The sequence below is a fragment of the Emydura macquarii genome, unplaced genomic scaffold (genome assembly GCF_026122565.2).
Source record: "Emydura macquarii macquarii isolate MOO-44397 ecotype Brisbane River unplaced genomic scaffold, CSIRO-AGI_Emac_v2 contig_3477, whole genome shotgun sequence".
Lineage (NCBI taxonomy): Eukaryota > Metazoa > Chordata > Testudines > Chelidae > Emydura > Emydura macquarii.
In genome coordinates, this window is record NW_027133614.1 from 3,006,363 (window position 1) to 3,032,547 (window position 26,185).

Below are 26,185 nucleotides of genomic sequence, written 5' to 3' on the forward strand. Positions count from 1 at the left end.
TGGAGCTCAAGACAATACTTAGGAGCTAGTAATTAGACACTTTTCCATACCACAAACTATGCTGCAGCTGGTGTGCCAATTCATGCATCTGCCAGCCACTCTCAACACAGTCTGAACATTTTCTCCTTGTCCGCCTATGTCCGCACCTAGTACTGTAGGGCCCCCACCCTATCTATAACCCACATTATTTGTATCTCCAGTGTAGCCTCTGTTGGCTAACCTAGTTGCCCGAATGGTGTTTCAGCTGGATATAGGCTAAGGGAAACATGATTAAAATTGTTGGTGTTACTTAAGTGGGAATTTCCCATGCTTTCATACAGTAGATTTCTTTTAAGTTTAACCTTACGTTGGAATTTTTGGCTTTCTAATGCAAGTGTCATATCTCAGAAATGGCTGGTCAGGTACACCTAAAAGTTCACCTGGGGTCAAGGACCACACATGGAAAACTTCAAGCAAAAGACCTCGCTTTTTGATAGGTTCAGGAATGGGAGAGGATCCAATTTCAGGCTCAGAAGGAAATGCTAATTAAAACCTTAGTCCCGCCGTGATATGACAGATTAGAAATCCATGGTGAATTTAGAGTTCAATATTTTTAATTTTGCTTGGTCAAACAGGCTAGGGCAGCTGCAGCATCTACTGAGAAAAGCATGGGACAATAAGGACAGCAGAATTCTATCTCTGCCTTCACAAAGGACTTGCTGTGGGACCCTGAGCAATGCAGTTAGATCCCAATTTAGCAAAGAACTTAAACGCTTGCTGAAGCCGCACTGCAGTCAGTGCAACTTAGGTGCACTTCAGCACATGCTCTGCTGTGTAGGGATAGACTTAAATACATGCTTAAGTCCTTTGCTGAATCAGCCTTAAACTCTGCAACTCCCGTGTCTCACCTCTAAAATGGAGCTAATAATACTTGCCTGTCTATCCAAGATACCTATATGTTCTGTAGTATCAGAGCACCTCACAATCTATAATGTAATCCTTGACTATAACGTGCTAATAAAGGCAAATCTTTATTTAATCCTGCCCCTGGGGATATCCATTGCTCATGTGCATTACACAGCTTTTTAGGGCCAGATCCTCATATGGTGGAAGTCAATGTAGCTCCATTGGTGTAATTAGAGTTACAGTAATTTACAGAAGGATCTAACATTTACTGAGGATCTACTAGCATCTACTGAGGATTTAACTCAGCTTTCCCGCAGCACAAGAATTTCTATCATGCTAAAGCTTGCTCTGCTCATGAGGAAAAAGCAATCTCTCTCTTTTTGTGTCTGAAGCCATAATGCATTAAAAGGTAGCTCTTTATTGATTCCTGATATGCTACATCTGGCTATGACACCCATATTTTATTAACTCTGCTGTTAGTCCATAAAGTAAATCTCACACTTCCTTTGGCTACATACCATTGGTTAAATTGTCCTTGTATATGCAGTTAAATACTTAAACTCCAGTGTAGGTATCTACTGGAAAAAAAACCTTTAGTTTTATGTAAAGAAATTTGCAACATACTCTGCACAATGCTGAATTTATACTGGTGCTGCATGCTATAAACGCCATAGCTATTTCTCTTGCATTTGCCCTGCTCTCAGGAAAGCACTTGTATTTTGTGGTTTGCTGCAGAACTAATAAATTAGTTTGGCTTTTTTCCTTTAGCTAAAAATTATTCAAATGAAGGGTAATTCAAACCTCTGTATATAGAAAAGTACCCAACCTTCAGAAATTGACTTTTAGCAACAAACTGCATTTCTTCGGCCTCTGTACTTAGTATCCCCACCCCCAAATAAATCAAAACCAAAAGACTTACATTTATGCCACATCTATTAAAGCATGACTATATAGGCCTTTATCCAGACCCTGTATAATATAGCTTGCTTTTTGCATTTCTGAGTTAACTTATTTTTGAAGCATCACTGGGCTTTCCATTCTGGCTCTAAGGGTTAAAGGTAAACACTGAAAGTTGTATTGATGTAATATACAGACCAGGTACTGTATAAACATAATGAAAAGACTGTCCCTCAAACAATATTGATTGACAGCTGCTGAGGATCTGGCCATTATTATTTAAAGGTCCCAAGACACTATACATGCCACATTAAAATATTTTATTCCTTGCTTTTACTTTAAGTGTCTGAGAGAATATCTCAGTTGCACAAGAAACTCTGAAACTTGAGCTGTTGTTTTGGCAGCTTTTCAAGTTAACCTTTAATAGGTGTCAAGATAACTTTTACAGTCTACATTTTGCTTTCTGAAAGAGCAATTTTATACACAAAGTGCAGTTTAACTGGCTACTTTAAACCAATAGAGTAAATGTTCTGGAACAAAAGTACACTTTCACTAGATTATTATATCAATTCGTGCGTCTCTTCAGAGAGATATGTGCTTTCAGGCCTACTCAGAACTGAGAGATGTTGTTACAATAGTGGGAAAAACAATTTTTCTTCATGGATTTGTCACTGTAATTGGATGTTCATTAATGTAAGTATCAATTCTGGTTTATGGAGTGTCAGATTCTTTCAGGAGTTGGCTTCACCGCCCAAACATGTACTTTATATGACCATGTAATGCAGCTGTCTTGTGTACAGAAACTTATGTGAAAATACCATTTGTTTTCTACCATTCAGACAAACTGTTTTTAAATGCATGAAGACGGGCTGCACTTGCTACATGTGGTTGAGAAATAGGCAGTTTGCTATTTGCTCCAGGGCATAACTACCACAAGAGCTCTTCTAAATGCTGAGCAAGCAAAAATGTTTGCATGTGGATTTGGAATTGGTGCTCCTCCCCTTGAAGTCACCTAAGTGTAAGGCCTTGGTCAATGTGTGTATATATATGCATAATGTCAGGACTCAGAGTTACAAGGATATAATGACAATGGACACCAACTTGAAATCAACTAATTTTTTTAAATGGACATAAGTCATGTCATTCCACAACTCCCCTTTAGACCCTTTGTCTCCCCCGGTTTCTGGTTAATGCAGGTGTCAAATGATAATTTCAGCAATGCTGAATGGCAGCCTGTGTTTCTCAGCTGAATGGATGAATTGCATAACTCCTGTTTATCTCCATGCTGCTTACTGTGAGCTCTACAGTTAACTACAGCTGTGCAATATACTGCCCTGTTGATTTGTCACCTAATTAATCATCCATCAGCCTCTCATCTGGCCATGGTGTACATCTCACTAACCCTCCACTGCCTCACCCCATCTTTCTCACATCTTCATTTCCCAGTATCCTTGCCCCAGTCATCTTGCCAGCTGTTTCTGCCTCCCCATTCTCTGCCCTCCCATCTCTTCTCTCTGGAGTAATTTACCTTAACGCTGTTCCTGTTTACATTTCCCCACACATTTCTTCACCAATCATATCACTTTAGGCCTCCTGCTTTTCAACTCCCCTCCCCTGCTGTTGCTCTCTCTGAAATGCCCATTCCATCACTAAAAAGACCAAGACAATCCATGGTATTTTAATTTCCTGCTCCCTCCAACTCTGGGCCCTCTTTGAAACCGGGATTGCCCTGGACTGATGTTATTTCCCATTGAAATCAAGTGAGAGTGGGTGCCTAGTTCCCGGAGGCCCCACCAGCCTTAATACAGTTTGCACTTAGCTTAGGCTAGAAGCAAAAGACCCAAGAGTAGAAAGCCAATCTTTGTTACCTTCAGAGGTTGTTCCACATGCTGTGCCTGATTATTTTTGCTTGGGTCTAATACTAGACAGTCTATAACAAGTCAAATCAAACATACCTACTGAGATTTTCAGAGCTACAAAAACTCACTGTATCAAATGGCACAGTACCAATTCCTTATCAACACCAGAGGGCGCTTTCAGCTAACAGAGAACAAGAGCCAACTTGCGGGGAATTTTGGTGGGTTGTAAAAAATCTATTTTTCAATTTAATTAATTTTTTGGAATCTCCAATACAGACACAAAAATGAAAAAGGCAGAAATATCGTAAAGTGCTTGTATCCGTTCTTTCTCTGCTGTTGGAATGTAGCTGTAAAACTACTGTCCCTCTTCATACGAAATAGTTGTTGAGTCATGGTTACTAGCCTTAAAAATGGAATGGGTTTGGTTTATTCTACAGAAGGCTTTTATGTTTAGAGTCCTGTGCCTTCTAAAATCCTAAATTAGAAAGCTACAGATTACAGTACATCCTTCTCTGGATGGAGGCCGAGCAGGCTCAGGTCATGGTCTACACAGCAGAGCGATGGGGGGTGCTCGTCCATCCAAATCCTGATGATGTGGTGACTCACTAGGTGAAATTCTACAGCCTGTGTAATGTAGGAGGCCAGACTAGATGAGTGTAAGGGTCCTATAACTTTGAAATCTGCATCTTCATGAAAAGTGAAGTTTGCTTTTGAGAGGTGCAAGATTGACAGCCCAGCATACGAAAGACCTGGGTTCATCCACAGAACAGGTACAGCAAGGGCAGCAGCATGGCAAGCTTCCGAACCCCTGCCTTGCTAATGTGCCTCAAACCTGACTGAGACCACCTTTGAGAGTGGGGGAGGGTTGTTTGGAGCCTATGACCTTGTCCACATGAAGACTTAGTGTGTGTAAAGCCAGATCCACATGCTGACAGTATGCGGCCAGCTAGTGCACTGTACATGCATACGCTTGCTGTGTACTGTATCTCCATGGAGACAAGCCCTATCTCCCTTCAATTCTTGGCTTCTGTGATGAATGAGGGTCTCTTGTCCCCTAAGAGCTGGACTGATATTACTATTCCACAGATGCCACCACAGAGTGACTGGGGTAGTGACTTCCAATCACTGCTTAATTTTGAACAATGCAATCGGAGGATGTGGATATGTAATCTCAAGAATGATAGCCTCATAGAAGCTTCTAGCAGCAGAACATGCCTAACTTAGGCTGCCTAGTACAGTGTTTGGGACACTGAGTGCAGGAGGCTTCTCCACATCTTCGAACATTATAAAAGAAACTGTAATGTTTAGCGTCCTCGAAACTGTCTATGCTCCCAAGTAGATTTTTTCCATTGCAGCACCTCTGCGAGGGGAACAGAGTATACAACAAGGGAGGCCTGGCCAAGCTTTACAGCTAAGCTCCACAAAAGATCCTTTTATCTAGCAAGCGCATTTCACCTCTCCTATCCTGTGGGATGCTCTAAACAAATAGCCACTACATTGAATTCCTTTCTTTCCAATAGTGGTCCCCTTCCCTTAAAAATCTTCCCCAAAAGAGCCACTTAGGCACTGTAAGTAAGGAGGTATACAGCTGTGTGGGCCCAAAGTCCAGACTTGGTATAAGCAAGCACAATTCTATTCACATGAATGGCAGTGCCATTGCTCACATTCCTCACATTCCTCAGTGTGTGTCAAGTTTATATTATTATAGCAAGGTATGGATGGTATCTATACATCTTCCTTAAGCTTTGCCACTGTATAATAATCTTGGTAGCAATGTGTTATAGGATGAGTTGCCTATAACAAAGATAATTGTAATGGTTCACACCATTCACCACCGGATTGGCGCCTCCTGCTGGTTGTCTGGGGATTAGCTCCAGGCCAACACCCCAGTCTGTGGTTTGCACACCATCACTCTTTCCCCACCATTCACCTGTAGCCCTTCTTGCAGCTGCCAGGAACTGCAGTGTCCTCTTTGTGACTCATCCCTCCAACCGAGTCATAATCCGTGTTCCCCGCTTCCGGAGGAGCTTTGGCTCCTCAGTCATCAAACCACTTTCCCTAGTGACTACTGCAGTATCTTGTCCAGCCACTTCCTCAGTGCCCCTGCAGCAATTTATTCTGCCATTTCCCCAGTGGTGAGGTGGGAGAAGGGAGAGGGAAGAGGGACCAAGGCTCTTCCACTACTTTGGATCCCAGACCAGGTATCCTGTGGATCACTGCCTTCTGCTGCACCTCAAATTCCTCTCCCTGCTGCTGTCTCACTGGAACACTTCTCCCCAGCCCTAGCACTTTCTTTGCCCATCCTCCGGGCCTGCTACTATCCACTATCAGCAGCTAGTCAGGAACTCATCTGGGTCCCACTGTCCCTGCCAGCAGTAGCTCTGTCTCAGGTGTTGCAGGGCTCTTAGCCTGCAACAGACACAGCTTTCCCTCCTTGAGCTCCAGGCAGTAACTGCTCTGCCTCTGCTCTGCAGCTCCTTTTATATGGGCCTGCTGGGTCCTGACTGGCTGTTTCTCTCAGCCCCTCCTCTGTTGGCCTCTCCGTAGTTCCTTTTAACCCCTTCAGCGACAGTGTGGGGCAGATACCCCACCACAATAATGTATCTGGTTTTGGCATAGTCTTTCTGGTCTGTAATAAGAGTGCTAGAGACACCTATATTTAACTGAAAGCTCTCATTTATGCTAAATATCCTTGGAGAATAAAACAAAATGAAGCTAACCCTAGCAAGGGGCTTTAAAAAACCTCACACCTTAACAATTTCCCTTATACAGTCAGCCAATAAACGTTTATTTGGGAAGAAAATGTTATGTCTTGTGCTGGGACATCATCTACTCAAAATGTTGGGTCAAATTCTTGAAGGAGGCAGAGTAGTCCCCAAGAAGAGATGCATGGAGAGGGAACAAAACTGGTGATATTTTCACTAAACTCCAATCCCACAATTCACTAACAATTCCCAAATAGCCAGATGTAAGCACTGATCAGCTATAAGACAATTAACGCTGAAGCCAACTGTCACCAACACATTGAGAAAAAATAGGGGTATTTCATGCCTCAGACCCATTGATTAAGCCTGACTCATCCCTGCTGTGACTCCATTGCCAGCAGTGGTCTCAGACCAGAGATGACTATAGCCCACTGTATCTGGGCATCTACCCCAGGCCAGTGTTGGTTTGGCCCATATTTGGAAGTTCACCTGCACAGTCATCAGGGCTAGAAAAAGAAATTTTTCCAAAAGTGATTGTAAATTCTGCAGAAACTATCAGGGCAACCAAAAAAGTGGTAGGTCTCCCAGGAAAGCTTCCTACTCGCTCAAAAAGAAGAATATTGCATTAACTGTACGTAACATATGAGCCATTCATACAGCGGTACTGAGAGAAAACACTAAGGATGGGGCTGGAACTTAAGCGCCCAAACTACAATGCTATTTTGTTCTAAGAAGAGACTTACTAGTAGCCAGGCCTTTATAAATGTGTTCGCTTAAAAGCATGCGGTATATACCAGTTTCAGTGTGGTCAGTTGATACAGTGGCCAGACTAATGCTACTGTGTTTATTAAAAATAAATATAAGTGGATTGTAGAAGTGTTGGCTCCGTGGGAGGCCACAGCGGCTTCCTACAGACAGGGAATAGCTCGCACTTGGCAAGTAAGTAGTCCTAATAGTCCGCCCTTAGGCAGGGTGAGCAGAGGCGGATCGCTCAGGCCCTCAGGCAGGGCGAGCGAACAAGGAGTCTATGGCTCCAACCCTTAGGCAGGGTGAGCATGCGGATCGCTCAGGCCCTCAGGCAGGGTGAGTGAACAAGGAGTCTATGGCCCCAACCCTTAGGCAGGGTGAGCAGGCGGATCGCTCAGGCCCTCAGGCCGGGTGAGCGAACAAGGAGTCTATGGCCCCAACCCTTAGGCAGGGTGAGCAGGCGGATCGCTCAGGCCCTCAGGCCGGGTGAGCGAACAAGGAGTCTATGGCTCCAACCCTTAGGCAGGGTGAGCAGAGGAGGCAACAGCTTCAGGTGGGGTCAGGAGAGCAATTCTCCTGGGGTGGCTAGGGAAAAGGGGAAGAGGACGCAGGCCCACCCGTCTCCACTGCGTCCCAGCCCAGGGCCCTAGCAGTGGCAGAAGCGGCTGCCACTGTGCCGGCGGGGCTCCCGCCGCAACACACCGGCAATACGGCGGCTTCAGCCACAGGCCGTGGCTGTCCCTGGGCTACTTCCTCCCCACTGACCATAGTACCTGTTGCCTCCGTGTCCCAAGGATGGTCCACCTGGGGTAGCGTTATGAGTCCTTCCTCATCGACCGGGGGCAAGGCAGGAAACTCCTCTTCAGGGGGCAGTTCCTCCAGGTCGTTGTAGGAGGGGAGCGGGTCGGCTTCGGGAAGCTCCTCCAAGTCCTGCCCCGCTGCAGGGAGGGGCTCAGTGGCCGGCAGTTCCTCCAAATCCGGCCCGGCCTCCGGGGGTGCCCGCCACTCGGGCTGCTCTGGGGTCTCAGCCCAGTCTGGTGGTCCCAGAGCACGGCCCCGGGCTCGGGGTAACTCAGCCCAGTCGTCCTGACCGGGTTGCCTGGTCCAGCTCCTCGAGGGCCCTATCCAATCCCCGGGCCCAGGTGGGGCCGGGGTTCGTCGGCGGCGGCAGCTAGGCTCCGGCCTAGGCCTCGGCTGGCGGGGCAGCACATCTGCCTCTGCCGGCAGTCTGCCCTCTACTGAGCTCAGGGGCCAGGCTTTTGTATTTCCCCTTCCTGTTAGGGCTCCGCCCCGGGGCTGCCAATTGGTCTGGCCGGGTGGCCCTATCACGGCCCAGGTCCCCTGTTGCCGGGCAGACTCTGGGGCAGGGTGTGAGTGGGGCCAATCAGAGCTCTCGGGTTCTTCCCCAGGCTCTGGCTCCGTGGGAGGCCACAGCGGCTTCGTACATGGATCATAACAGAGACTTAGGATATAGATTTGGTGATCATACTTTGTGTATACTAGAAGTGCTAACAGAGATAGGGGCCCCATTGTGTGAGGTGCTGTACAGACATGTATTAAGTTCTTGCCTTAAAGAGCTTTGAATCTAAATAGATGTCTTAGAACAGATATTGTATAATACGTGGGTGAACTGGTCTAATTTTCCCCTTACACCTCACCTCACCCACTGTTCTCCATCAATACACCTCAGTCCTCACTGGCAACATTAATGTTGTTGTGTCCTAGGTCTTTCTTCATAAAAATACCCAGTTGTGTCAAACTATGTGGAGAATGTATCTACCAGGAGCACGATGACCACCAGCAAGCTTATTTACACCTTGATTAAAGCTGTGCAAAATTCATGATGAAACCCAAATCCAGAGAAAACTGACCTGGTTCAGCTTTTCATAATCTTGGAGCCTAGGCCAGGTTTACAGAGGTTCCAAAAAAAACACAAACACACCCAAACACACACCGTTTCAGCAAGTTTGTTTTGAAGGAACCTAATCCAGGATTTAAACAAAGCTGGGCCCGTTTATGGTTTGGGGTGGAAAATGTGTGACCAGTGGCATAAAATAGTGTTTTTACTGAGTTTGAATAAACTCTGATCTCAAACTGAGCAATATTCGAAATCAAACCCATACAACATGAAATGGAAAAATTATTCAAATTCATGCTACCCAAAACTTGCTTTGCAAAGCTCTACATATATTATTCAAGCACACAGGCAGAGAATGAATGGGAATGCTAAAGGACCAGTGACCATTTTAAGCCATGAGAGCTTGTAGGATAGAAACTAGCCATCTACAATATAAGAAAGCTAAGTAATCCAACTCCTCAAACTTTCCAGTGGTGTGTAGAAGGGGTGTTTGTTTTGGTTTTGGTTTTTTAAACACTAGTCTTGGAAGTTTACCGATATTGGAATTATGTCATTTCATTCCATTACCATTTTGCCATATTCCTCTCTTCCCTCCTTCCCTTGCCCTCACAACTTGTGGGGATAAGTGTGGGGCTTCTTCAAATCCCCCTGTCCACATATGTAGACCATCTCTTCTAACATACAAATGAGAAAACTCCATGCAAAGATGTTCTATGAATAGGCAGAAAGATTTTTCTTTTTTCTTTCAAAGGCTCTAATTGTCAAATCAAAACCAATTTTCACTGGAACACGTATAATCATTTGGTTAGGGTTATTTTCATGCTAAATTTCATGTTTGTATTCCTAGCCATTTCAGCACTGAATTTTTATTCCACCACACTGGGGTTTTTTTTAAAGTAAAAAAGGAAAAGTATTTCCACTCCTTCCCTCCCCCTTCTTGTTCTCAAAAAGAGCCAAACTGTATTTGCTTGAATTTTCCAGAAAAATTCACGCTCAAAGCCAAGTCTGACTTCATCTTGTGTGTTGAAGTTTTACAGTTGCTTCCACTCCCACTATTAAGAGCCTGGTAATGAGAGGAGACAGAGAAGGCATAAACTTCTCCAAAGGGGCTTCCACCAGCAACTAAATCATTTGACAGACCATTTCCCAAAGCATTTCCCAAAGCATAGGGAGTCAAAGCCATCCCTCTCTGGACTCCATGAAGGAAATCAAGATGCAAAGATACCATGTATCCTGGATGTACAAGAAGAGCCTAAGATAGCAGCATAACAGTGGGTGGCTATTCAGCCAACACTTTAACTCTCAGTTCTGCAGAAGGATTTCTATAACTGGGTAGAGATAATGCATATCTGCCATAGCTTGCATGCACGCGTGCACACTCCCCTCCCCCCCATTTTTGGTGGCAAGGATGAACAAAACAAGTTCCCACATATAGGCTATTTATATAAGGTACTTATGTTGGTATTAGGGAGTTGTTTTTACAGGGAGATGAATTGCTGAAGTATGTGAACTATCAGGCAAGTGTTTGATGCTATTGACTTGTACCTGTCATTTGAAATTCTACATGAATGACAAGGGGGATTGTTGTGGATGAGCTAAAACTGAAGGCACAGCTATTAGATTGGGAACCTTCAAGTCATAAAATTTTACATTTCTGGGTAGCTTGCTTTAAAAGATCACCATTGGTATTTTATCAATAGGACAGAAAATTATGGATCAAAAATGGAGATGGGTAGGATATGTATACATGTAGGAAAGTCCCAAATAACCTAATAAGAAAGAAGTTAGGCTGGAACCCCCACAGCAGGATGCAACGAGGTAGACCAAGGATAACATGTAAACACATAACAGAAGCAGAACTGAAAGCTATCAAAATTAATTGGAAAGAATCTAAGACTGCAGCAGGAGTCCGGCAAAGATGGAAGGCGAAAGGTAAAGGCCCTATGTTCCACATGGAAAAGAGAGAGAGAGAGATTGGTATTTCATGCTGGGAGTGGAACTGGTTGAAATTTTGACCAAAGAATGTTGTGCATCACAAATATAGTTGTCAAAATGTTTTTGCAAAAGCAATTTGACTTTAATGATATTTTTTTATTTGACAAAAAGATTAAAAACAAATAAAAACTATTTAACAATTAATTTTGGTTTTGTTTTAGGCATCCCCCTTAAAAAGCCCTTCCCCCATTGTAAAAAGGGGTGGGAGTAAAAAATGAGAGAAAGTGGGGTTGGGGTGCACAAGGGAATACTACCTCCACCACACATTTTTCCCTCTATTTTCCAGTGTGGGATGGCAGTGGGGACCATCTCAAAGTAGAAAATCCAAAGTGAAAAGTTGAGTTAGAAATGACAGGCTGAATTTGAAACTAAACAAATTTTCCATTTTTTTGTGGGGAAAATTTTTAGTGTTTTGAGTAGGTAGGCCTGTGTGAGAACTTAAATTTGATTACTGAACATTGGTGCTAGTGAAAACACAACAGCATGAATGTTCACAGAAAGTTACACAATATCAATCTTTTTGGCAAAGTGAATTTATTTAAAAATTTGAACAAACTTGACCTTGGCGTAAGAACCTAGACAGATAATCATCTGTGGTACCTGAGACATCACAAAAGTGTGCACATAAAGAAATACAGATATTAATATAGATAGGCATCTTTCTCTTTTCTTCCCAGCCGGCAGAGACTTGTCTTTGTTTTTTATTTAGTTAGCTTTTTGTTCTTGTTGTCATTATTATGGGAGGGCTCAGATGAAGAAGAATGCTTTCATGTTGCTGTAGTGTAGGCTGCGGAAGATGTTGTGACGCGTTTGAGATAGTGACGCGGCGGGTCTGGTCAGGACGGTTAAGCAAAGCACAATTATGTAACCTGTTTGTCCTCCCGTTATCTAATTGTGTTCTGTGCCAAGGAAAGTGAAAGTGTTAGCAAAGCCACCTGCTGTAAATAAGCCAATCCCCGCTATGTTCTAGAGTAAATACGTTATGCTGTATAAGAGCTTGAAATACGAGCAATGCCAGAGACTCTGCCATGAACTCACCAGGAGTGTCTGGCATTCCCCTGAAGCCACTTTGCAGAGCCCTAGGGTCTCCCTCTGCTGTTTGGAGCGTAAGACGTGATTAAAGATAAGTGTACCTAACCAGTGTGGGTGTGTTTTTATTCCTTACCTGGTATCCAGAACCGACAGGCAGCAGTACCTGGTATAACAGTTGCTCTGGAGGTACTCAAGTTCATGCCCATCTCTTCTGGGAGAATAATTCCAGCTTCCCAGACATGCCTCAGAGAAAGTTCCAACATCTGCATTTGGGTTTCACTACTGAGTTCCATTGTTCCAGGAAATTGGAGGAGTAGTAGCTAGAGAGGACAGACAGCTTACTGGCGTAATCATCAGGTTTGAAATACCTAGATTCCCTGTTCCCACAAGTTCAAATTCAAGCAGCCTTCACCACTTTATGGTAGATGAGTTGGGTTCCCAGTGGTAGACTGTTTGTGGGATTTACACAAGACTTTAAAAAACTGAGGTCCTAAAGTGGTCTCTGAAGACATAAAGGGTAAAAGGAGGGAAGATATTAGCGCACTCAGTTAGCATAATACTAAGATGCTGAAAACAAAATAAATCAAGGAACCAAAGGGCACGAAGAGAAGAAAATTCTTGAATTGCCTGTACACCAATATTAGGAACCTGGGTAACAAACGAGAGAAATTGGCATTGCTCATTTATGAGCATAAATTCAATCTAGTTGGTATGACTGAAACCTGGTGGGATGATTCACACAATTGGAATGTTAAAATCAATGCTTACAACCTATTCTAGAAGGACCAGTGGGGAAAAGGACAGGAGTGGCTCTCCATGTCAAAAATGGCATTACCTGTTTCTGAGTCATTGATAACTTGGAAGAAAGTGACCCTGAATGCTTATGGATCAACGTCCTAACGGATAGAGTATAAGATGGGATATTAGGTGGTGTCTGCTCCAGACCACCAAATCTCAGTAGGGAACAAGATGACCACTTCCCTATGTACCCATCTACAACATGTGTTTGTGTCGGAGGAGAGGGGGAACCAAAAACAAAACCCTCTGATCATGGGGGACTTCAATTTGAGTGATGTATGCTGGAGGTCTCATGCTGCCAGTACTAAAACATTGCTGGAATTTCTAAACATTATAGATGACAATTTCTTAACTCAAAGTGTTGCAGCCAACGCGGGGGAATTCTACATTAGACCTTGTCCTAACAGAAAAAGAGGAACTGATCACAGAACTCAAAAGTTAATGGTAGCTTAGATACAAGTGATCATGACTTGATCACATTTATAACGTGCAAGCAAAATAAAGTCCAGACTAGTAATATGTAATATTATACACACATACACACAGTGCTTTAATAGGGCCAATTTCACAAAGCTGAAAACAATTATGAGCCAAATCAGCTGTGAGGAAGAATTTAATGAGAAAAATGTGTATGATAATTGGGAATCATTTAAGAAAAGTTTATTAAATGCCCAAAAAGCCATAATCCCACAATTGAGTAAGAAGGCTGTGCTAGTTAAAAAACAACATGGGTTAGAGGGGAAGTGAAAGCAGCTGTACAAAATAAAAATAATAATTATTTATAACAAAGGGAAGAAAGGGGAAGGTGACAGTAATGAATATAAATCAGAAATTAGTAACTGTAAGAAATTGATAAGGGAAGCCAAGGGAGACGAGGAGATGTCTATAGCCAACAGAGTTAAGGACAATAAGGAGTTTTTAAAGATACATTAGGAACAAAAAGAATCCTAATGATGGCATTGATCCATTACTAGATGGAAATAGTAGAATTATCAATAATAATGCAGAAAAGACAGAGGTGTTCAATAAATATACCAGTTCTGGATTTGGGAAAAAACAGATGATTCAGTCTCATCATATGGTGAGAACACTCTTTTCATTCCACTAGTATCTCTGGAGGATGTTAAACAGAAGTTACTAAAGGCGGACACTTTAAAATTGGCAGGTCCAGATAACTTGCATGTAAAAATTTTAAAAGAGCAAGTGAGGAGCTCTCTGGATCATCTGTGTTGATTTTCAATAAGTCTTGGAGCACTGGGGAAGTTCCAGAAACCTGGAAGAAAGCTAATGTGCCAATTGTTAAAAAGGTAAACAGGATGACACGGGTGTACTTATAAGACTGTCAACCTGACATTGATCCTGGGTGAGATAAGGGAGCACCTGTTACAGGACTCAATTAATAAAGAATTAAAGGAGAGTAATGTCATTAATGCAAATCAACATGGATCTATGGAAAATAGATTCAGTCAAACTAATGATTTTTTTTTATGGGATTAGAAGTTTGGTTGAAGAAGGTAACGGTGTTGGAGTAATCAACTTCTGTAAGGTATTTGACATGGTGCTGCATGACATTTTGATTAAAAAAACTAGAATATAAAATCAACATGGCACACGTTACATGGATTAAAAAGTGGTTATCAGATCTAAACATGTAACTGCAAATGAGGAATAGTCATTGAGTGGATGTGTTTCTGGTGGAATTGCACAGGGATTGGTTCTTGTCCCTTTGCTATTTAACCTGAAAGAAAACAAAATTTCTGATTAAGTTTGCAGATGACACAAAAATTGGGGGAGTGGTAAATAATGAAAGAGGATAGGTCACTGATTCAGAAGTATCTAGACTGCTTGGTAAACGGCGTGCAAGCAACAATATGGGTTTTAATATAGCTAAATGTAAACATATGCATCTGGGAACAAAGAACTTAGGCTATACCTATAGAACGGGGAACTCTATCCTGTGAAGCAGTGACTCTGAAAATATTTGGGGGTTGTGGTGGATAATCAGCTAAACGTGAGCTTCCATGTGATGCTGTGGCCAAAAGAGCTATTGCAATTCTGAGATGCATAAACTGGGGAATCTCAAGCAGGAGTAAAGAGGTTATTTTACCTCAATAATTAGCACTGGTACAACTGCTGCTGAAATTCTGTGTCCAGTTCTGCTGCTCACAATTCAGGACAGATATTGTTGATAAATTGGAGAGAGTTCAGAGAAGAGCCACAAGAATGATTAAGGGATTAGAAAACATGTCCTATAGTGACAGACTCAAGGAGCTCAATCTAAGAAGGTTAAGGGGCAACTTTATTACCAGTCTCTAAGTACCTACATGGGGAACAAATATTTAATAATAGGCTCTTCACTCTGTCAGAGAAAGGTATAACATGATCCAATGGCTGGGAGTTAGACAAATTCAGACTGGAAATAAAGTGTACATTTTTAAAGGTGAGTAATTAGTCATTGGAACAATTTACCAAGAGTCATGGTGGATTCTCCATCACTGAATTTTTAAAATCAAGATCAGATGTTTTTCTAAAAGATCTGCTCTAGAAATTATTTTGGGGAAGTTCTATGACCTGTGTTATACAGGATGTCAGACTAGATGATCATAATGATCCTTTCTGGGCTTAGAATCTATGAATAAATCACAAAATCTGAGTGCTTCAAATGTACAACAAATTGGCAGTAGTGAACTTGTGGAGTCTCTGGCTCTTCTCACGTTTCAGAGTTCAAAATTCTGTTCGGGATAGTGATATTTGTGTGTGTTCTTTTATTCCCACAGAGTTAAATCCTGCATTCCTTTCTCAGGCAAAACTCCCGTTGATTCCTGTAACTGCTAGAGCATTTGAATCATCCCGTGCCAGCAGGTCACGGGAAATGATTATTCCTCTCTATTCGGCATTGGTGAAGCCGCATTTAGAATATTGTGTCCAGTTTTGGGCCCCCCACTACAAAAAGATGTGGACAAGTTGGAGAGAGTGCAGCGGAGGGCAACAAAAATGATTAGGGGGCTGGAGCACAGGACTTATGAGGAGAGGCTGAGGGAACTGGGCTTGTTTAGTCTGCAAAAGAGAAGAGTGAGGGGGGATTTGATAGCGGCTTTTAACTACCTGAAAGGGGGTTCCAGGGAGGATGGGGCTAGGCTGTTCTCGGTGGTGGCAGATGACAGAACAAGGAGCAACGGTCTCAAGTTGCAGGGCAGGAGGTCTAGGTTGGACATTAGGAAAAAGTTTTTTATTAGGAGGGTGGTGAAGCACTGGAATGGGTTACCTAGGGAGGTGGTGGAATCTCCATCCTTAGAGGTTTTTAAGCTGAGGCTTGACAAAGCCCTGGTTGGGATGATATAGCTGAGGTTAGTCCTGCTTTGAGCAGGGGGTTGGACTAGATGACCTCCTGAGGTCCTTTCCAACTCTAATATTCTATGATTCTGTGATTCTATGATTAATCATTCTCTTCTCCTGCAGAGAGATGTTGTGCAGAATTCCTTGAAGTGACATTATTTGATCACTCTTGGTTTTCCACCATGCTTTCTAGATTAATTTGCTTAGTTTTAATCCTCTTGCTGCGAGCTCCCCACTCCTACAGTAACTCTTATATTTTACTTGCCTCTTCATGGCTGCTTCTTTGTATCTTTCTTGATCACACTTGTTCCTGCCCCTATACACTTGATCGCCTTTCATTTGGGCATGCTAGTATTTGGCATCTGCCTTGGCCTTGACTATTAAAAAAACCCTGCTTCTAGCCAAAAAATAGCCACTTTTTTTTTTTTTTAATTTTAAGCCACACATTCAGGTTCCCTACCCATCTCACCTTGGTCCCCAGCATAGTGCTTCAAATAGCTGTGAGAATGCTGCTTCTGCACTGCATTATGAAAAAGTATTTGACTTTTAATATACATTAAATATACATCGCTTAAACACACATTTCCCATTGTGACTAGATTGCTTAGGACTGCTTGGTCAGAGGGTATCACACCCATGGAGGTAGTCATGAGAAAAATACAAATACTACAAAGGCAATCTCATAAAAACTACAAGAGCCATCCCCTGTAGATCCCTGGGATCTGCAGAAGAGAGAACACAAAGGGGATGTCCCTCTGTACTTCTTCTCCATAGAAATATGATACTACACAGTGGGTTGCAAACTGCTGGTTGTATTTAAAACCAAGAAACATAAACATTATTACTTTGAGAGATTTAGCTCTGCTTTCCTTTCCAATAGTATATATGAATTATGCATTAATCTTCCATACTGTCATCTGACATTCACCTCCCCAATCCCTACAGCTATGATAGGAGAGATGCAGCTGGGATTCAACAGCAGTTAATGCATTAGGCGCAATGGTACAGTGAACAGCTTGTCCTGGTTTCCAACCCCAAAGATCATGGAACCCCAGCCCTACAGAATTCTGGCAGAAATGATCTGGGAGGTTCCCAAACAATGAGGGAAGCAGACTGAAGGTTGGTGCAAAAAGGCAGAGGGAAGTGGGCATACCTTCATAGAGGAGGCAGTGAATGATTTCACCCTATGAAAAAGGACAAATTTAATCTCTCATTTTAAACAGCATGAGGGTCATGTTAACAAATGTGTAGGGAAAAATACACTGACAAGCTAAGGATCTGCATACAGAGCAATTAGATGCATGGAGCTTCAAAGCCCTAAATCAGTGGTTGCCAACCTTTTTGGCTTGAGGGCCACAGGCATCATTTTTACTACCCTGAAGGGCCACCAGTCTCCACCAGCACACCCCCACGTGCCTGCAGCCAGACAAAAAGGAGTTCAGCGAGGAGGCAGCCTGCTCGCTGATTTCCCCTCCCCTGGCTGCAGCAAGGAAACTGCATGGGTCTTGTAGCTCCATGCACTCCACCTGGGTCCCTAGGCAGTGGCTCCCTTCTGCAACTGAGGGAAAGAAAATCAGTGCTCCCCTCCCCCTGGCTCCAGCAGGGACCCTGGCACCTACAGACCCAGGTAGAGCGCTTTGCTGTGCTCCCTGCTACAGCCAGGGGGAGGAGAGCACTGATCTCCCATCCCCTTGGCTGCAGCAAGGAGCCTGCACTAGTCTTTTAGCCCCACGGAAACACGCTCTGCTTGGGTCCTTAGGCAGCAGCTCCCTTCTGCAGCCAGCAGGAGAGGAGCCGCAGGCCATTTTGAAAGCCCCCGTGGGCCACTTTTGGCTCCCAGGCCGCAGGCTGGGAATCACTGCCCTACATCAAGCATAAAATAATAGAAATGTAGGGCTAGAAGGAACCTTGAGAAGTCATCAAGTCCCTCCCCCCTGCACTGAGATGAAACCAAGTAAACCTAGACTAATCCTGACAGATGTTTGTCCAACCTGTTCTTAAACATCCAATGAGGGGGATTCTACAACCTCCCTTGGAAGCCTATTCCAGAGCTTAACTATCCTTACAGTTAGAATGCTTTTCCTAATATCTAACCTAACCTTCCTTTGCTGCAGATTAAGCCCATTGCTTCTTGTCCTACCTTCAGTGGACATGGAGAACAATTGATCGTCCTCCTTTGTAACAACCCTTAACATATTTGAAGACTGTTATCAGATTCCCCCCTCAGTCTTCTTTTCTCAAGACTAAACATGCCCAGGAGTTTTTTAGCTTTTCCTCCAAGGTCAAGTTTTCTAAACCTTTTATCATTTTTGTTGCTCTTCTCTGGACTCTCTCCATTTGCCCACATCTTTCCTAAAGTGTGGCACTCAGAACTGGATACTGTATTCCAGCTGAGGCCTGACCAGTGCCTAGCAGAGTGTGACAATTACCTCCCATGTCTTACATACAGTGCTCCTGGTAATACACCCAAGAATATTAGTTTTTTGTTGCAACTGCATCACATTATTGACTCATTCAAGCTGTGATCCACTGTGAATGTTATGTGGAACTGTGTCAAAAGTCTTACTAAAAACAAGATATACATACAAGGTATATATACATACAGAGCCAAATCAGTCCTTAAAAATATTAGTGGGATATTCCAGAAAAGGATTATCCCCGTAAGATAGATAACATGCCACAAAATGGCAAAAGGTGGAGCATGCAGGGAAGGAGTCTATTTATGAGCAACTATTTTTATTTGCTTTTACCGGGGGGGGGGGGGGGGGGAGGAGGAGGAGGAGAGAGGGTGTTTTACAGAGAAACCAAGGGTGAAATCCTGACCACACTGAAGTCAGTGGGAGTTTTGCCAGTGACTTCAATAGGGCCAGAATTTCATCCCAGATTTTGGGAAGATATACTTGACACTGCTAAAGCATCCCCAAGGACCCCAAGCTGCTCCTCAGAAGACTCCCATGAGGTAGGCAAGCATTTTTTCCTGTTACATCTCTACAAATGGGTAGCTGAGGTACAGAGAAATTAAGTGACTCATTCAAGGATATGCAGTGCATCAGTGACAGATTATATCAGAATCCAGAACTCCTGATATTCAATCCTGTGGTTTAACTGTTAGCTGGCATCCCTTGCCTTCAAAATGAATAAGGAATAGGGAGAGGAAAACTGGATTAGATCAAATAAGACTCAGGACTGGTTCACACTTACCGCGCAATTCAGCAGCAATCGACAGGAGTTACACAAACTACACAGAGGGGGTGGACTTACTCAGTTGACTTCCTGATCAATTGAGTAGGTCTCACTGACCGCTCAATCGATCAAGAAAGATCGATCTGGCAGTGGCGATTTTGCAGCCGTCAGTCTGAACATAGTTTTAGCTCCTGAACCTTGACCGAAGAGTCTAACTTAATCACACTGTGGAGGTTCAAATACCTCTGAGAAATTTTAGTTTACCTTTTCTTGTCGTCTCTACACTGCCTGGGACAGACAGTAAGCACTGAAATACCATGAGGAAGGTTCTTGAACTATTTCCAGTCAGACTGGAATCAGGAATTACCTGAAATGTTGCAATGAAGCCCATTTTTGCAAGACTTCCCGTCCTGTTTTTATTCAGAACCAAGAGATCTGGATTTTCCAGATAATCTTTGTAAATTATTCCATGAACACCTTAAAATTACTAGCAAGCACTTCTCAAGAAGGCCAAAAACCAGAAACTGAGTGTTTCTAGGCCAAGCCATTTAGGAGATAAACCAGAAAACAGACATTTTTAAATTATGGTGGTTTGCAAATGTATTTGAAGTTCACTTTGAAAAAAAGGCTTTTATCATTTATTACCAAACTTCTGAGAACGTTTTTAGCCTGACTTAAATGTAGCATGTAAGATATCATGAAGATTTATTTTGGGAAGAGGGTTAAAAATGGATTTTTAGTGAAAAGGTAGCTTCAACCTTAGTTATGGAATAGTTACCACTGCTCCACAATGAAAAACGCACCTGGACTAGATGCAGAGATCAGAGACTGCCCTAATTTCCAGAGTTCAGCTCTGATTCCATTTTTTCTAAATTTCAAAAATGCTAGAATAAGGGTTTTGATACAAGCTCATCTCTAGTAGAGACAAACCCTACTGGACCCATCTGTCAAAGATACGGATTATATCTTTTAAGAATAAGGAGCCTAAAATGCCAATAAGAAATTCTAAAAATATAGACATGAAGTGCATTAGACTGATAATTAAGTTAATGAAACATTTTCCAATTGAAAGAGGCTAGCACTAAAATAATAATTATTCGTGGGATTGGTTCTGCATGCATGTAACTGAGACCTTGATACTGACCCAAAGACTTCACATATTTGTAAATTATATTGGGAATAGGAGGAATGACAAGAGATCCAGAAAACAGATAATTAAATAATCAGATAATTTCATCACTGATATTAATAATAAGTGACACATATAATCCAGTGCAGGCACAATCAGAATGTAGATCTAAATATGATAAATAAATAAATAAACAAATAAAAAACAATCCCTAAAGGTTTCAATATCATCTGGAGACACTGGAAAAAGAGAAACAGCTTGCTACTGTAGGAGGTATCAAAACAAGTTACATTGTTTTTAGAGATGAGTCCAAGTCTCAAAAAAATCAGATTCAAAGTAAGCTCTTTATAGTTCACAGGTGCCTTGATTCAGGTTTTGGGTCAGTTTATTTTATAATATATACATAAAAATAACACACATATCCTTTGCAAAATTCAGATTTGGTTCCAGTTCTGTTTCTGTAAGTTCTAGATTTGGGAGTGTTCAGATCTGGGGTTTGGTTTGAGCCCATCCCAAAGTTATTATTGTAGATGGTACGTCCCCTCCCTTTAGAGCATCTTAGATACCTTGGAGGAGCACAGGGCAGGGAAACAGAATATTACACTGGACAGGTTTGAGAGAAGGAAAGATTAAAGGAACTAGGGCTCGCCTCAGAGGGGACATAAAAGTCTTTAGTGATGTAATGTATCAGATTTCTTGGAGTGGTAGGGATAAAAGATCCTAGCAAAATATTTAAGCCTGCAAAGAAAATAGGCATGATGTTAACTCTCTCAGAGTCAGACTGAAAATAACGTAAATAGAAAGGTATTTAAAATGGTAACCAGCAACACGCAGAACTGGTGCAAGTTAGGATGGCTTTTGGAACATAAAAGCAGGGAAGGAAGCAGCCAACAAACTTTCTCCTGCCCTCCCTTTTCAAAGACTTAAAACAAAATGGAGATAGTATACATTGATACAGATGGGAGTTGTGATTTATAGAATAAATTTAACAGTCCAGTTAAGTGAGCAGTATCTCCTCACTCATGGGAGTACAGAGATTTCTGTTCAAATAAAGATAGGGTGGGATGTTGAGTCCACACAGGATAAGAGTCTACTGGCTAGTTCAAGTGGGAGAGATGGGTGCCTTGAAGCTGAAGATCTGGGGTTTCATCCCTGCTGACAATCCACTGAAAAGGTGCCTTGTGATTTAATAGTATTCCAAAAGCTATTTCTCAATGACAGTTGTGATACAATAGTCTTCCCTCCGTAAAAGTGCCAGTCTATTCATGTTTTTTAAATAGATACCAAAAAAGTACAAGTACTTTCAAGTATGTTATGTGGAGACTCTGCCCAAGTGAAAGCAACAGAAGGGAACAAAATGCCACATTCTGAGCAGACTCAGGTCTTTGTTTGCTCTGAAGATGGCTTGGTGAAAAAAAAACACATAAGCAAAAGGCCTTAGTTATATGGTGAATTTAAGTTGAGATGGAGTCAATAGCTTTTGTTCTAATTTTTGGAAAAATATTTTTTCTCATCTCAAAGCAGTAGGAATATATATTAGCCTTGGACAAGTCACTTGACCTCTCTGGGATTCAGTTTAGTTTCTTAATTGGGAATAATAACTTTAACTCACAGGGGTGCTAATATGCTTAATTTAGGTTGCTTTTCTACAACACCTTGAACTAGTAAAATGATGCTTAACGGCGAAGTCTAAAAAGTCTCAAGTTGGATGGCCAAAATTAATGAACACTTTTGGCCTTAATCTCTGTGCCTCACTTCCCCAGCAGTAAAATGGGGATAATGTCATCATCTAATCTCCCAGTGCCACTGTGAATATATGAGCTAAATGTTTATGAAGCACTTGGATAATCTGGTGAGATCAGTATAGGAACACCCAGAAAGAAATTCATAATTCTGTATTCGGTGCAGGGATCGGATAGTGTGCAGTAAATAATGCACTGGGCTACATATGGAATGAGGAGAATAACAAGAAATATTTAACAGTTATCCATTCACTGAATGAGGCCTGGGTCGTGGGGAAAAATCATATGTGATCACGTAATTAAAAGCTGTATGATAATACACATGCACAAGGGGAATGAATTAAGGTTATATGGGCAAACTTACTTCTGGCATTTCCTAATTTCTGAGTGTTTGACATTGCAACCTTAGCCTTATTTTAATGTAATTGATTTTGAATGTAATATCCTAATTAAAAACAAATAAACAAAAACAAATTCCATCACATGGAACCATGTTGAGTATGAACTTGGATCATCAGCAGGTATAGAGCCCTTACAGCCACAGCACAGATTTCTAGCATTAAAACTAAAGGACTATGTGGCAGCAGAAGTAGGCTGTTATTCTCTGTGTGGACTAGAGGAGATGTGGATGAGACATACTTAACAAACAGCTGTGAAACCCAATTTTTAGACTCTTCTGCTCCTACCCTGATTGTTCCTCCCTGCTCTTATTCAGCTATCTTTCCCTCCAACACACCCCTCAGCTCCTGGCTCCTCAAGCTGTCGCCCTCCATTTCACACCCCCTGCATTCTCTGTGACTGCTTTCTCCTCCTCATTGCCTGGGCACCACATTCAGAACACAGGGGAGAGTCTCCCTGCTCTCAGTTCCTGTGCCCAGCACCACAGTGGCACCTAGCAGGCAGAAGGAGCCTTTGCAGGAAAAGTACTACCTGGTCCAGCAGGCCGGGGTTGGGGCATGCTCAGTGCAAGTGAAATCTTTTGATAATTTAGCTGCCAAATTCATCACTGAGTGTGTAAATTGAGATTTTTGAGAGGTTTATCATCTGGTCAAATTTGGGTGGATTTCTCAAATACGTCCAAAAGCAAATACAGATACCAGCGTGGTTCCCCTGCCATAATTCAAGTCTCTGATCCAAAACATGGAGGCACTTCAGAGTTTCCAAATGCAACTGTTTTAAGAATTTAACATGGACAAAAAACTTATTTCCCCTTTACTCTTGTTCTCAGATATGTCTGAGGATTTTTAGCTGAAAGCTTGCCAAAAAAGTTCAGCCTGAGGCAGACACCTGGCATGGAAAATTCCAGTCCAATCAGTTAATGTCTGGCAAAGCTATATGCAGCTGAAAACAGGGTCAATAATAGGACGTGTTGGGCAATCATAACTACAGGCAGCAATACCATCTCTGCCTATAATAAAATTGTTTAACCTTCTAACTGTTCCCTTGTCTCTTTTAAGCAGAAATTGTTACATTCTGATGTTACTGCATTCCAGCTCTTAGGACATTCTTATCCTGAGAACATTAAGATAGGAAATCTTTTATTCCTCCACATAGTGTCGTCTCCCATTACAATACAAGGGTGATTTGCAAAAGTCTTCCAACATTATGGAAGAGTTTGCCAACATCTAACATACTGCTGAAACAAATGATTATTTAAGGTCACCTTTCATAATTTAGATTTTATCCCAGACTAAAATAATCAAGAGCCTGATGCAACCACATGAAAGGCTCCAATCTGGTAACTGTAAAATTAGATTTCCTGTTTGGGTAAAGCTAGATGAAGAGTTCTGTTCTTCTTGTAGCTTTAAACCCTTGGTCAAATGAGACTTATCCTTGTGAAATGAACCTGGTTATTTGAATTGCTTTGCCCCTCCCATTTTGGTGAAGGTATCAATAGGCTACTCTGGGCAAAGTTGCAAACCATTCCCCTCCCTCTCTTCATGTTGGGCTACCATTTTTCCCTTTATAATGCCGTCCCTCCCTTTGCTGCCTAACCTCACTGCCACTAATGTCAATGGGAATAGGATTGGCCCTTCGTAGTTTGTTAAAGCTGGTCAAAATTTTCCAAGTTAATTTTTTTTAAATTAATAAAAATTGATTGTTTTAAAAAGAAGTGTCATGAAAAATTGTCAATTTTAAAAAAAATGTATCAAACTTCAGTTTGTTTACCAAAACCTGGGTTTTCAGAAAAAAAATGTAATAATTTTTTCAATCATATTTGATAACAAAATTTGGGATGGGGGATTAGAGGAAGACTGGGAAAAAGGCGTTAAATGAAAAACTGATATTTACATATTTTGGGGGAGGGGGAAGACAAAAAGTAGGGTTTCATTTGTTGACCAGCTCTTCTACTTCTATAATTCATGCTAGCAGCTAGCATTCTCCAAGTAATGGCATCTGCAGTCCCTAAATCCAGTTTTCCCTCAGTTCCCTGTGAGGTCAATGCTCCCTGACACGTTCTCTTTCACTTCCATATAGCAATGCATTGCCCCGACTGAGGAACTGATCCTCTGCTTTTGCTACATTTATTTTCTCTTTCCTTGGAATAAGAATTGCTGTGCTTTGGGGGCCAATCTGTCGATACGACTGAATTTAGCTTGCTCTGCAGAGATATTTTAAAACTTGTATTTTTGTAAATGGCACTTCATGCTAATGAAGCTGATCCACCTCCAGTTTTCAACAATATTATTGTACTAACACATGGATAAACAGCCCTATGCTGCCTTGATCTGGAAATGATGGCAACTCTTCCTAACTTCAGTCCAACCTAAAACATAAGTCAACAAGGAGCTGTCATTGCACTGAGAAGGAGCCCAACTCCGGCACCTTCTGAACTCCATAGCAAAACTTTCCTCAATTTCAAAAAAAAACCTGGATCAAGCCCAATGTTATGCTTAAAAGCAAGATGTACTCAAAAGCCACAAAATGCTACTGAAAGGTTTTCTCAGGATAGTCGGTTGCTGTCAGTAGTGTATGACTCCTGTATGGTTTGGATATTGCAGATACTCAGCAGAATTTATCCAGTCATTCTACTACCCACTGTGTGCTGTCTGTGGCTATGTCCAAAGTTTGGACTACAGGGGTGTGAATAGCAGTGGATACCAAAGTGCTGCACTGCAACTCCCCCATGTGGACACTGTGGGCATGAACCAAAAGGTAGCTAGTTTGCACTAACATAGTCCTGTTTGAAGAGAACTCCGTTAACGTGAACTAGGAACCTTTTAGTTCCTGCCCACAGCATCCACATGAGGGAGTTCCAGCACAGCACTTTGATAGGCACTGCTATTCACAGCCCGACCAAATTGCAAGGCTGTGTAGGTAAGATATGGATGGGTAATCTTTCAGGCCTTTTGATTTGGTTATTTATACTATCTCCTTGTCTGTGCAGGATTGTCCCATACAGTGCATATTATATAATGCTTTGTCCAGTCCAGTTTTAAGTGTGACTAATAACGGGGCTCCCTGTTTTACTTTGCTTAACTTCATCCCACAATTCCTAGTTATACCCTTGCAGCTCCTTTGTGTTTACATCCTTCAGATGCATATACAATGACTGTATCCCTCTTCCCTATTAAACTGCTCAACTGTTGTTCCAGATTGGCAAGGACAACAATCTGGTCCTGCTCTATCCTCTTGCACATCTGCGCATTGCCACAGCACGCAGTGCCAGAGAGACACAACCAAAGAGGTTTGCTCCAGCCATGACATTTTAGCACTGCAGTGTTTGATTCACACAAACCCACGCCCCCCTTCACTGGATGTAGGAGGTCTGCTTTGTTTTTATTAGTATACACCATGATGCCCTCAGGAAATCCCTCCTTTTCAGCTACCCTGCCTGGTGCTGATAGTTACATTATTGCATGGTGGCGTTACCCTAGTTATGAGCATACTTAGTGTGTGTATATTTCATGTTCAAACCACATTACATGTATTATCTAATTAATGCTCACAACATCCCCATTTTGCAGATGAGAAAACAGACACAGAGGGCCAGAGACTTGTCTATAGAAACATGATTT

At 42.2% G+C, this 26,185-nt stretch overlaps 1 long non-coding RNA gene across 1 annotated transcript in view; it reads right to left on the bottom strand.

Annotated features, from left to right (window-relative positions):
• Positions 1 to 11,101: 11,101 nt before the first annotated feature.
• The window catches only part of LOC137144720 (uncharacterized), a 77,854-nt gene continuing 62,770 nt past the window's right edge, over positions 11,102 to 26,185 (bottom strand). Inside the window, exons 3-4 of the long non-coding RNA XR_010917466.1 lie at positions 12,112 to 12,298; positions 11,102 to 11,845 (exon numbers count right to left, since the gene is read on the bottom strand). This is a non-coding gene — a long non-coding RNA (uncharacterized lncRNA). The remainder of the gene's footprint in view (positions 11,846 to 12,111; positions 12,299 to 26,185) is intronic.